General features: G+C 38.6%; 1 pseudogene; it reads right to left on the bottom strand.

Moving 5' to 3' along the window:
- The window catches only part of LOC114105020 (transmembrane protein 50A pseudogene), a 31,601-nt pseudogene extending 26,016 nt beyond the window's left edge, over nt 1–5,585 (bottom strand).
- Nucleotides 5,586–13,204: the final 7,619 nt, after the last annotated feature.

Here is a 13,204-nt window from a genome sequence, read left to right as displayed (position 1 = left end):
AAGGATGGTGCAGGATAGCTGCTCAGCTCATAGCAATTGGGAAGGGGAAAGAGAGGGCATGAGGAGTCAAGGACAGGGTGTAATCCCCAAGGGCATGTCTCCAGTGGCCTACTTTTTCCAGACATGCCTCACCTGCCTATGGTTACCACTCAGTAATCCATTCCAATTATTAACCCATCGAATGAATTAATTCACTGATGAGATTACAGCTCTTATAATCTGATCATTTTGCCTCTGAACATTCCTGCGTTGGCTAATACAAGAGCTTTTTTTAGGACCTCTTATATCCAAACCATAAAAATATTAGAAATGGAGGTTTTCAGACCCTAATGTAGCCATTTATATTTTGTCCTGTTATTTTTATTTCTTAGGTCATATTAGAGCTCACATCTGGCTTCTAATTTTCAAAGAATTCATAGAAAGCAATTTTGTTTTCTTTTTATTATGACAATAATATAAATCCTAAACCAAAGTTTGGAAGCTTTACATGTCTTTTCTTTGCAAGCCACACACTGAGAGTGACCAAACAGGCAAACTGGACATTTTAATACAGACATCAAAATGTCTTACTGTTCACTGTGAATCTTAGATTGGCTTACCGGGAACACACTCTCAATCTCTGACAAAGTAGCTGGCAGGAAATACCCACACAAAAGGCATTCATAGTGCATAATTTTTAATATATGTGTTCAATTGGTCACCAAATTTTATTAAATAAAACTGTCATTATCTCACTGTGATTTGATGACAGGGGCCTCATTGTGTGCTTCCAGCAGGTAGCAATTTTTGAAAGACCTAGTTTATTTGTAAGGCTATCTTTATCTGTGCTTTTAAAAGGCATTCATTATTCTCTATGATAAATTGAGTTCTGATTAAAATGTTTCTACCCAGCACAATGAGACTAAGGGAGAAGTGTCAGTGTGCATAGAAAAGAGTATGGGAATATTTTCAACACTGTTAAAAAAAAAAAAAAAAGATAATGATGATCCAGGTAGTCTTGCTGAGTGTGTTCCAGAGAGTTTGCTGATTTTTGAAGATGGATGAAGAGATGTTCACTGGGTGCTCTCAATGGTCAGGCCTTATTCTAGGCTTCAAAGATGCACTCTTACTCCTTGATTATGATTTGTTTCATTGTGATATTGAAAAGGCAAATTAAATGAGTACGTTTTATACATTATAAGTAGTATACAGATACTTGTCAGAGATAACACTGAACACTAAGTGCAATTTTCTAGCATCACTTTTGAAGGTGGCTTTTATGATGTTCCTGTTAGAGAAGAATAAGGTGCAAGAATATTAAAGTTGTTTAAAGTTTCTAGCAATTCTAGGCATGATGCTGCACAAAATGTTGGATTATATGTGTTTTTTTGCAGAGTGAACATCTGCATCTCCTCTCCTTTTGCTTCCCCTGAACAAATTACAACCCCCTTGATAAAACTCTCAGACCCCTTTGGCTTAGAAATCTTGCCTAGTTGTCTTCATTGCTCTAAGTATAACAAGGTGGCCTAAAGTATCGGGGGTACTTATATTTATTGGCATGATATTGATAGCTAAGTTGTGCAGAAATGAGTGTTAGCCTCATAATAGCCTCGGTTTTGAAGAATTATTCAACTCTGCTCTATTTCTCTAGGAATTCTCAACAATAAGCAACAAGTGTGGCTTTTTTTGATATTAAATATACAGAGACTGTCAATGGAAGCTTTGCTGGACTCTGGCCATCAAGCTGAGAATCAAAGAATCACATCAGGAAAGTGATCACAAATGGTTTGTCCTCACACTCCAAGGGCAGGTTGAACATTCTTAGGGACAGGGTATTACTGGCTTCATGGTAGTCATCAGCCCTGTTCATCCTTTATTTCCAGCTCTTTGCCCTCAGGCACAAGGTAAAATTGTATTTCCTTATGGTTGGGTGGAGTCATATGACTAATTTGGTCCATTGAGGTGAAAATAAAGTGACATGTCATTTTTAGGTTGGAGCATTGAGTGGTCAAACTGAGACCTCTTGAGAGCCTTTGTTCTGTTTATTGTTGTGACTGGCAGTATTTAAGATAATGGTTTCTCTATCAGTAAGAGTGAAGAGACCTGAATCAGAACCCTTAGCTGACCCTTAGTGGACATAGAGGATGGATAAGAAATGAAATTTGTTATTATTGGTATTTTACTTCCTGCAACATAACTTGCCTAGGTGATGCACTATAGCTGGATTAATAATTCAGTCAGTCATTCAATCATCAGGGCTTATATCAGGGTTTACAAATGTCAGAGTCCATGAAATCCAGTGAATGGGGCAGGCAGGGAAGACAGGCATACTTCTTACAAAGGCACATATTTTATTATTATTATTATTATTTTAATGAGCAACCTCTTTCATATATCTTTTGGTTTCTCTCTCTTGATGGCCTGGCAGTCCCAGCAGCTGTTTTCCTACTAGATAGGGAACAGCAGTCAAGCACAATGCTAAATGACTATTGACTTCATCCTAAGTATTAGGAATACTTTGAGACTGAGGTAAATTAGAGCCTACAAACCCAGTTTGAAGGAGGCAACTGGTTTTCCTTAGCCCAAGGTTACCTTGATATGCAGTGAGTTAAATATAAAATTCCCAGTTCTTATGGTTTCCCCGGAGAAGCTTGAAAGTTCAGATTTTATGTGAATTGTCTGAATTTTGAAATAATGGTCATCTTTTAAATTATTCTCAGGGACAAACAGAACATGTCATAAAGCTGATGGTTTATGACATTTGTCCTATATCCTAGATCCCCATAGACTTTGATTCTCAACACAATGATGGTGATAAGAATAAAACCCTTCATATAAAAAGTTTAAATCTTAAAAACAGGAAAAACCTGCCAAATGGACAATGTAATGAGACAGAATAGCAGCAAACCACCAACAAATATCACCTTGCTGGGTACTTGAGAGATACTGGAAAAGATGTGAAGGATGGGTCCTGACTTTGGGAACTCATCATATGTTTGTACAAAAGAAGTAAAAGAAACAATATGATATATAGGAAATAAATTTAAAAAAAACCCCAGTAAAATAAATAATATAACCTAATATTAAATGAAACTATGAAGAATACAGAAAGAAACTTAGGATTCTCTAGAGAAGCTGAGCCAATAGACTGGGTATCCCTGCCTCCGTATTTCCTGTGTGTGTGTGTGTGTGTGTGTGTGTGTGTGTGTAAAATAAGGTATTGGTTCATGTGACTATGGAGGCTGAGAGGGCCTATGATCTGCTGTCTGCAGCTGGAAGCAGGAAAGCTGGAGGTGTATTTTGAGGCCTAACAGTAGGCGGGTCAGTGGTGTAGACTCCAATCCAGGTGGGAAGGCCTGAAAGCCAGAAGCACTGGGGGCAGGAGAAAATGACATCCCAGCTCAGGTAGTCAGGTGGAGAGTGAATTCAACCATCTTTTGTCTTTTTGTTCAGAATAGGCCTTCAAAGGTTTAGATGATATTAACCCACAACTGGGAAGGTTATCTTCTTTACTCAATCTGTCAATTCAAATGCTAATCTATTCTGAACAAACCCTCACTGGCACACCCAGAAATCATGTTTAACCAGCTATCCCAGTATTCAATGACTTAGTTCAGTGGGCACACAAAATTAACCATCATAGAAACTGTGTAAGAATATGTAGTTAATGGCCAAATGGTGCATCAAGGACTAAGTGTGATTACAGCAGAATAGCAACAAGAGTGAGGGTGGCATAGCCTTATGAAGAAGTTGGGTATTGTACAGGAAGTTGAGGAACTAAGTGGTAACTGATGGGATGGGGAAGAGAGGCTATTCCACGTGAAGATGATGAATAGGAAGGGAAACAGAGCAAGGAGGCTTCTTGGCTAAAGAAGATGATGTCCAGGGGCTGTAGGAATAGCAGGAGGGGGGAGAGTTTACTTGCTGTGTTAAGCCCCCTTGGAGGGGCTGGGATTATGGCTCAGTGGTAGAGCGTTCACTTCACATTTGCAAGGCCCTGGGTTCGATCTTCAGCACCATGTAAAAATAAATATAAATAAAATAAAGATATTGTGTCCATCTACAACTAAAAAAATAAATATTTAAAAAAAGGATCTTGGATGGTGGCTCACCTGTAACCCTATCAACTTAGGAGACTGAGACAGGAGGGTTGTTTGAGGACAGCCTCAACAACTTAGTGAGACCCTGTCTCAAAATAAATCTAAAAGGACTGGAGGATGTGACTTAGTGGTAGGGCATCCTGGGTTCACAGTACTGCAGTACCACAAGCGACCAAAGAAAGATAAAAACCAAAACCTTGGAAGTCAGGTGGGGGCATTGACTAAGAATCTTATTACTACATCCAGGATATAAAGAAGTGAATAGAGACTAGAGCTGAGGCCAGCTCTATATCCAATTAGCATTAACTTCATGGCCTGGGACAAGTTGTTTGACATCTGTCAACACCATTGTTTTTTGGTATATGTTAAGGTGAATTGCAACAGTATTGGATTTACATATGAAACTTACTAAGTTTACAACATGCTCCAGTACTCAGCACCCCCATCCTGCAAGATGAGCTCCACAGGGATCCTGATGATGCTAATGTCGAGGAGCACTGAGCTGAGGTATTTGTGGTATCTGTGGATGGGTGAGCTAGAAAGCCCTGGAGCTCCTCAAGCTGATGGACAGGATGATTTCAGGACAAGAGTTTAACATGAAGGTTGGATTAGAGGAAGGAACTACCATGTCTGACTCTGACATGCCTCTTCCCCAGTCCCAGATATTGTCAAAGAAAAAATTATTCATGACACTTGTTAAAAATGGTAACACAGACTTTATTCAAAGGGAAAAGTGTGGGACATGGTGATAGATATCAGAACCACTGTAACAGTCTTGCAGTGTGCCGGGGATTAGACTCAACTCCAATTTCAACAAAGATAAGTGGGGACTTGTAACCAAGGAGCAGGGTGTGGATGTCATTGGAGAAGAAATTGTTAAGAGGAAACATCAAGGGTAAGTGGATTCTGCCTAAAATGATTTAGGATTATTGCTGAAGGCAGGGTAGGGTGATGAGAGATACAAGATGCTCAAATACCAAAAGCAGAAAAATTTTCCCTAAACTTAGTTGCATTCTTGCTCAAACAGTATTCTGCAAGAAACACAAGGTCAAGAAGAGGATTCAAGGAACATGACTAAAGTTTTGGTCAAAGAAGAGACTTTGTCCCCAGAGTAACCACATATTGCTGTCTCCTTATTATGATTTACATGATTTCACTTGAGGACCTTAATTTGAGGCCACTCCGGGGTGAATTCTTGTCTAATCATGAGGTATAAAACATATTTATTTTCTACTTGAGGGAAGAGTTCATTTTATTTTAAGGTCTCTCTGTCATCTGTATTTAACCTCAAATGATTTACAGTTTCTGATTCTTGATGTCTAGGTGACAGTCAATATGGAAATGCCAAATCAAGCCCTAATTGGGAGAAGATGAACTATATCCCAGACTTAGGCCTCAATTCTGGGATGATGCACTCTTTCTTCTTCCACGGATGCCTTCCTTTTCAGCATTCTTCATCTCAGAGCCAACTGTGTCTATGTCCTTGGCTGGGACATGTTCCAACATGTTGTCAGAGAGATATTTCAGTCTCACTTGCCTGAAGAAGTCCCATGCATGACTGCTAAAGTATCAAGAATCAAAATTACATGTGATAGCTGTGCAGTCCCCAGAGTGGAAAGAAAGGCTTTGCCTAAGGCAGAATGCACGGATCCATTGTGCTGGTGAGTTGCCAGAGCTTCCAAGACAGTGTTTGCTTTTGTCAGAAGCAGGAACAAGGTAAAGCACATGGGAGAAGTTCCTAGTGTGGAGAAATTAGTGCTAAATTAAGATGCAAACAACATGTCCTGAGGATGGAAAACAATTTAGGAAAAATGATGCAATCAGTAAATATTATTTGTTATTTTGATAAATAGGATTTGGCAGCCATCCAAAGTTTGTTTTTAATTTGAAGCCAAAAAATGCCTTTTGATTTGACAATATAATTTTATGTTTTGCTATGGACTGAATATTGGTGTCCCCCTCCTCCCTAATTTACATGTTGAAACCTAGTCCCCTGTATGATGGTACTAGAGGGTGGGGCCTATATATATATATATATATATATATATATATTAGTTGTAGTTGGACACAATACCTTTATTTTATTTATTTATTTTTATGTGATGCTGAGGATTGAACCCAGTGCTTTGCGTGTGCTAGGGGAGCGCTCTACTGCTGAGCTACAACCCCAGCCCCAAAGTGGGCCTTTGGGAGCTAATTAAGTCATGAGGATGGAGTCTCATGAATGGGATTAGTTGACTTTATGAGGGGCCCAAGAATTTGGAGTTCACCCCTCCTCCACCTGAGGATGAAGGTGGTAGACACCATCTAAGGACCACAGAAGGGGCCCTCACCAGGCACTGAATCTGCTGGCACCATAATGTTTCAGCCTGCAGAACTGTGAGAAATCAATCCTGTTGTTGGTAAGTCACCGAGTTTATGGTATTTTGTTGTAGTAGCCCAAATGTATAAAGATGTGCTAGTATGCTCCAAAATGGGCAAGTGGTGGTGTATGTTGGTCAAAAGACATTTGAGAACTATCACAGTACATTGATGTAGTATAGTAGTGGTTCTGTGTGAAAGTAGTATCTATTTTTTTTTGGTCAGGCATATGGAATATGATAGGAATTCTGAACTAAGAAGGAATTAAAACATTTTATTATGAGCTATTTCTTTCATCATCTTTTCTTTCTGTTTATATGTCAAATCATGATAAGGGTGAGGAAAGAATAAAAATATATATCATTGTAAATTAACTAAGTCAACATTTTTAAACATTTTTTCCCCAGGACCTACTGTGTATAAGTTAAAGGGCTATGGTTGTTGGGAGAAAGAGGAAAAGGTTAAGATATGGTTCCAGTCTCAAGAAACTTGCCTTTTCTCTTTTTTGGATCACTTTTCTATCTAGTAGTGTGTGCATGGGTTAATTTATAAAATCTTGAGCTGAGGAATGCTCCAGATAAGGATTGAATGGATGGCAGCAATACATGCTGGGTACGTCCTGGGGAGAGGCTGCTCTTTGCTCAGTCCTATGTTGTACATACTGTCACTTGCAAGAAATCCTGCCAGAGATAATCTCTCTGAGTTTGTGTCTTCATCACAAAAAAAAAAAAAAAAAAAAAAAAAAATGAAATGCAAAGTTCAACTGTCCTTTGGGTTCCTTCCTGTTTTAGGATATGTGTAGCCTAAGGGCTTTGTGGGTCTGTTGGCCTCATGGGAACATTGAATGTGAGAGCTGGGAAGGGCAGACCGGTCCATTCCTCTTGCCTTATAAAAAGACCAGAATGTACATCTCCTGTATTTGCATCAGATGTTGATATAGTTGGAGTGATCTTAACTAGAGGCAAAATTCTGACTAAAGGAGGAATGGACATTTTTATAACAGCAATAACAACATCAGTAACTAATGCTTATTTAGACAGCATTTGCCAGGCTCAACCCTAACTCAAGTCCTTTATGTTAGTTAGCTCTTTCGAGCCTTAGGATGACCCTATGATATGATGTTCATATGATCCTGATTTCATAAAAGAGATAACTAGAGCACGAAGAAGTTAAGAATGTGCTTGAAATTACTATGTAGTACATGGCAGAGCTGACGTTGAAACCAGGCAATCTGGTCTCAGAGCCTACATCCTTGCATCCTGTTGGGTACCACCTTCATATCCATGTCTACATTTTTCTATCCAAGAATAGGAAAAATAATTTTCTTTTTCCCACTGAGACACCTGCTGTTTTTATTTCTCCTTTCCCTTTCTTTCAACTCTTTCTGGTCCCTCTTTGTTGCTGGTACATAATATAGAGCATTTCAAATGGGAATGTTGGAGGTTAGCTCTCCATAATTCTGTCTTTCTCTATTTGTAGTAATGTCACAGGAATGGTATTCATTAGGAAGTGGTTCCAAATAGGAAAGCAGCTACATAAATTGTGAAACATGTCACAATTATGCTTCAACGAAAATCATACTTTTCATCTTGATATAAAATAAAATGGAAGAAACCTATCAGCCCTAACTTGGAAAGACCATCTATTAACAATGCTCCACTTAAGGTGACATTGAGATTAAGGATTTGCAGAAAGAGATCAAGAAGAAGATCAAAAAACTCAGGAAATATTCCTTTAGAGTAAAACAAAATTCCCATGTATAATCCCTCTTTCTCATCAGCTGATGTTTTCAACCTCCAGCTAGATTTTCTTAGTATTTTGCATTATTCTTGCCAGCATTTAAGCATTTAAGGAAGAATTAAGATGCTAACAATCAGTATAACTTAATATAATGTAAAAATTATGCGAAACTCAGTCCCCCTTATAATAAGATCTTAGAGTAGGTATGAACCCATGATATGTTGATTAGAGGATGGAGCTGTTATTGGGTACAAATTTGAATTATATTGAAGGTCCCATTTAATTACCAGGAAACTGAAGGAGTTCTCCCATCATCAGACAAGAATCATGTACCATATCCAATGCCCCTGGAAAAAAATACTGATAAATGTTTTTCTCAATGCATTCTAAGTATATCAATGTGCTTTAATTACAAAAGGATGATGGCAAAATGGTGGGAAATTCTCATAAGCTCAACTTAATGGGCAAGCTATAGATATTTCTAGTTTCATCTTCCAGAACTAGGTGCCTTTGTCCAATATTTTGTCTTTTAATTAAAAGGAATTTAATAAACACTCTACTCCTGAGATGTTAGTTCAACTAATACTTATTAAAAAACCCTCTGTGTGCCTAGCTAGGTCTGTGAGAGAAATATAATTAGTGTATGGCAAAAGTGTCCTACTTCAGGGACTTGCTGTCTTTGAAGCCTTAATACTCTTGTAGTAGTGTTCTCCAGAGAGATAGACCAATAGGATATAAATATAGATAGATAAATGAGAAGGGATTTATTAGAGGAATTGGCTTATGCAATTATGGAGGCTCAGAAGCCCCATAACAGGCCCTTGGAAAACTAGAGACCTTGGGTTGCTGGTAGCATAATTCAGTACAAATCTAAAAGCCCCCCAAACCCAGGGGAGGTGCTGATATAAATCCTGAAGTCCAAAGGCTGGATGTCCGATTTCAAGGACAGGAGAAGGAGAGTATATCCCAGCTGTGAGAAAGGGACAGACACAGGAAATTGCTTTCCCTTTGCCTTTTGCATTCTATCTGAGCCCACAGACTACTGGATGGTGCCCACTCACACTGAGAGTGAATCGTCCCTATGCAATCCACAAACTCACCTGCCAGTCTCCTCTGGACACCCTCTGATAGACACAACCAGAAATAATGCTTTACTACTTCCTTAGTCCAGTCAAGTTGACCCCTAAAATTAATTATGACAACGATGATAATCACTCAGCTGTAAAACAGTAAATAATACAGTTTACATCTACCATCTAACTTTTACATCTACTATCATCTTGATTTTTTAAATAACCCCACGAGGTAGTTGATATTGTTATTTTTTATGAAGGCAGAAATGGAACAAGTGAAACACTGAGTGATGGCCAAGGCCATGTAGTGAGAAGCACCCACCTTGTGCCTTCGGGTTAGCCTTTCCCACCATGGTGTGCTCCTTTCCTGCTCTCGAATTCCTGTGATTGTGTTTGCAAAGCCAGTATTACATTGTGACCAATGATTGGTTGGAGTTCTCATTTGGTACCACATATTCTGTAAATAGCATGGTGCTAGTTGTGGTTTGGGTCTATGATTTGAGAGACCTCACTTGAAGAATATTCCAGAAATACAGCCAGATTTTCATTCTTAAAAGTTTGTGACTTTATAGCCAGGCAGGTGGCACATCCCTGTAATCCCAAAGACTCAGGAGACCAAGGCAAGAAGATTATAAGTTTGAGGCCAACCTCAGCAATTTACTGAGACCTTAAGCAACTTAGCAAGACCCTGTATAAAAATAAAAAATAAAAAGGTCTGGGGATGTAGCTCAGTGGTAAAGTGCCCCGGGTTCAATTTTTAGTGCCAAAACAAACAAAATGTGGCTTCATTATGTTGAATGTACCTGTTTGGACTGAATCGTATCCTTACAGAATTCATATATTGAAATTCTGGCCTCTAGTCCTCAGACAGTGACTATTTGGAGATATGATCTTTAAGTGGTAATTAAGTTAAAATTGGATCTTTAAGACAGACGCTAATCCAACATGACTGCTGTTATATTGGAGTTATTATGTCTCCAAGGACAGCCGCAAAGTCAATACAAAAATGAAAATCACATTGCCTTTCTACTTTTGGGTCACTTGTGATTTTCCTAGCTTTTTTTTTTGTTGTTGTTGGTAAGAGGAAAGACTTTATGTTTAAAGGAAACATTTTAATTTTATGAACTGAAAGAGCATTCAGCTCCTCCAAATGTTTCAGTTTTGATTTGAGGAAACTGAGGCACAGAGAGGTGAAGCAGCTTCCCATGGCTTCCCAGCAGGTCCATGGAAAAGCTGGCCTGAATCCAGAGCTCCCACCTCACGGACAGTACATTTTCCATTAAACCCTCAAGATGTTGAGGTAGTAGAATGTTTCAAATGCAATGACTTATTTTAAAAGATTGATAGGGAAATTTCTCTAGGAATTTACCAAATAAGCAAAGGAGGAAAACAGAAAACCAAGGATTGTTCTTATTGTGTTTTGGACATGAATAGACAATGCTCAGGTGATTCAGAAATAGATAGGTGGCCTGCCTCCCAGTCAGCTGTGATCAGTTTGCACTTAGTCTAGAAGTGAATCTGTGGGGGCATAGGAGGTATAGGAGGTACACTGTACCACTGGGGCCACATACCCTGGCAACTCTTGAACAGCTCCACTCTGCATCCTTGGTTTATCCTTCCTGTTTTCTCACTTATCAAATATTTATTGTCAACAACGGGCAGTTCTGTTTGCACACAGTGTGATGGGGTAATGAGATAGTTAGGTTTCCTCCCGTTATTGATGGGAAGTGCTGATGGCATGAATAATTTCCTCTCTTTATAAATGGGAATTTAATTATTGATGCCTTGTTTAGGTAGTGACAAAGGTGTTACCAACAAACACTGCAGTCAGAGGCCTTGAGAGGCACCAGGCTGCAGGGTGAAGTCTAGAGTTCATGGGATCATGAAGTAAACTTGCTTAATTGTTTAGAAGAGCAAGTGTCTTTATTATTCATATTTGTCTACATGCAGTACATATATACATACATGCATATAAATACATACATATACTGTGTGTACATATATATTGTCAGAATTTTTTTTCACCTAAAATATATCAAGGAAAACAAATTTCTAAAACCAGATCCTAACAAGGTGCAAATAAATCAAACTTGTGAGAAAGCAGTGCTTTAATACTTGCAGAGAAGATTAATTGAATTCTTAGCATCTCTGGAGGAATGTTTATTTATATAGCAAAGAATTTTGTGGACTGACAACTCACTTTAGCTCTTAAAAGAAGACAAAAAGAACATGAGGTCTCCAACTCAGTATTTTTAATTTTTATGATTTTCTTTCAAACAATTCAAGGCTTTCTGAATATTGCCTCTGCATCCCCTACCCCCACCAATGCCCAAAGAAAATAAAACAGAACAATATAGCAACATACTTCTCAAGGAAGTTTTCATTATTACTTTTTTGGTTATAGATCCTGTTAATGTGTCTGTTTTATTCTTTTCAACTTCACAGGGTGGTGGTGGTAGAGGGGGGACGAAGCAAGGAATGGGGCTCATGTCTCTTTTTCTGGTAGTATGAGATTTCATAAGACACACGTTCCAGACTCAGGGAATCCTTTACTTCTATGGGGAATAAGAAGTTTCTGTGATTTTATTGAAGGTAGGAATGCAGTAAAAACAGGGCATCTCAGAATGGGCCTGTGAATCACTTGGGAATTTTCTTACAGAGAAAATTCTGACTTTATAGGTCTGGGCTGGGGTCTGAGATTCTGCATATACAACAAACTCCCAGGTGAAGCTGGCATTGCTGGTCTGTGGACCACACTTTGAGTAGTGAGGATTATTGAACCAGATAGCAAATCCTAGAGATATTGAATTTTTAAGATAGGTAAACAGTAGCAATACTTTTATAATTTTGTTGATTCTTTTTATACTTTTTTTTTTTTTGTTATCAGGATGAGAGAATTTTTTTGCCAATCGGCTTCATACAGCTTTCTACTGCAAAGTCTTTGTGTTTTATTTTTTCCAAATTCTCTGACAGCACTGGACATAGAATGAAACTGGCTAAGACAGATTAGCCTTGGAATAGTTTTTATCCAGTACTTTTAAGACTGGAGCAACTTTAGAAAGTGTAGTCAAATCTCTCAGTTGTAGGCATGGCTATTGAGCACCCTTTATGCTTATTTAGTATATTAGTTAGCATACCTTCCCCAGTTTGAATCTTTGCTCCTTCATTCAAAGACTTCTCCTTGTTCTTTCAAACCTTTCAGCCAACTCCTTAACTTTTAGATATTCAGGAATGATGTCTGTTTCTCCTTCAAATGCTCTGTGCCATCCATTGTCCAGAATAGACCCTATTAATATTCTTTAACTTTGCTTCCTTTTCCTCCATGTTAAGTATATCCCTTTAAATAAATTGGTTTATTAAAATAAGTGATTTTTCTATAAGGCACAAGGGTGAATTAGGAGAAACAAAGTTGAGAGAAAGAAAGAAAAAAGTCAATACTGGATTATTCTAGAGGAAACAAGACTGAAAGTTGCTTTAAATTGAATGGTACATGGTGTAGGGTATATAGATATAGGTAAATAGTAAAGAAACTCTCTGGAAGATCCAGCATGCACCCCTCATCCCAAATCCATCTGTGCACCAGCGCATTAGTACATGCCCAGGGAAGCTACAAGATCTTTAGGATAAGTCAACCCCTCACCCTGGGGACTTTCCCTGGAACAAACTAGAACAAAATGTTGGAGTGCTTTGGAGGAGCCCTAATAGGAACCTCTTTCTCATTTCCCCTCTAAGGGGATGCAGGCCCATCCTGGTAAAGACTTGGTAAGATTCCTTCCCTCCTGGCTGTAGGTGACAGCTCAATGGCTTCTTCAAAGTTCATAGGAGCCCCAAGGTAAATGATCATCTTGATCAAGGGCTGAAAGATCAATAATTATTGAGAAAGAGAGAGAGAGAGAAAGAGCAAGGGAAAATGGGCGTGTGAGAAAGGGAGAAGAGAACTCAGGCCAATTA

Source organism: Marmota flaviventris, chromosome 13, assembly GCF_047511675.1.
Source record: "Marmota flaviventris isolate mMarFla1 chromosome 13, mMarFla1.hap1, whole genome shotgun sequence".
Lineage (NCBI taxonomy): Eukaryota > Metazoa > Chordata > Mammalia > Rodentia > Sciuridae > Marmota > Marmota flaviventris.
This window is presented reverse-complemented; position numbering and strand designations above follow the sequence as displayed.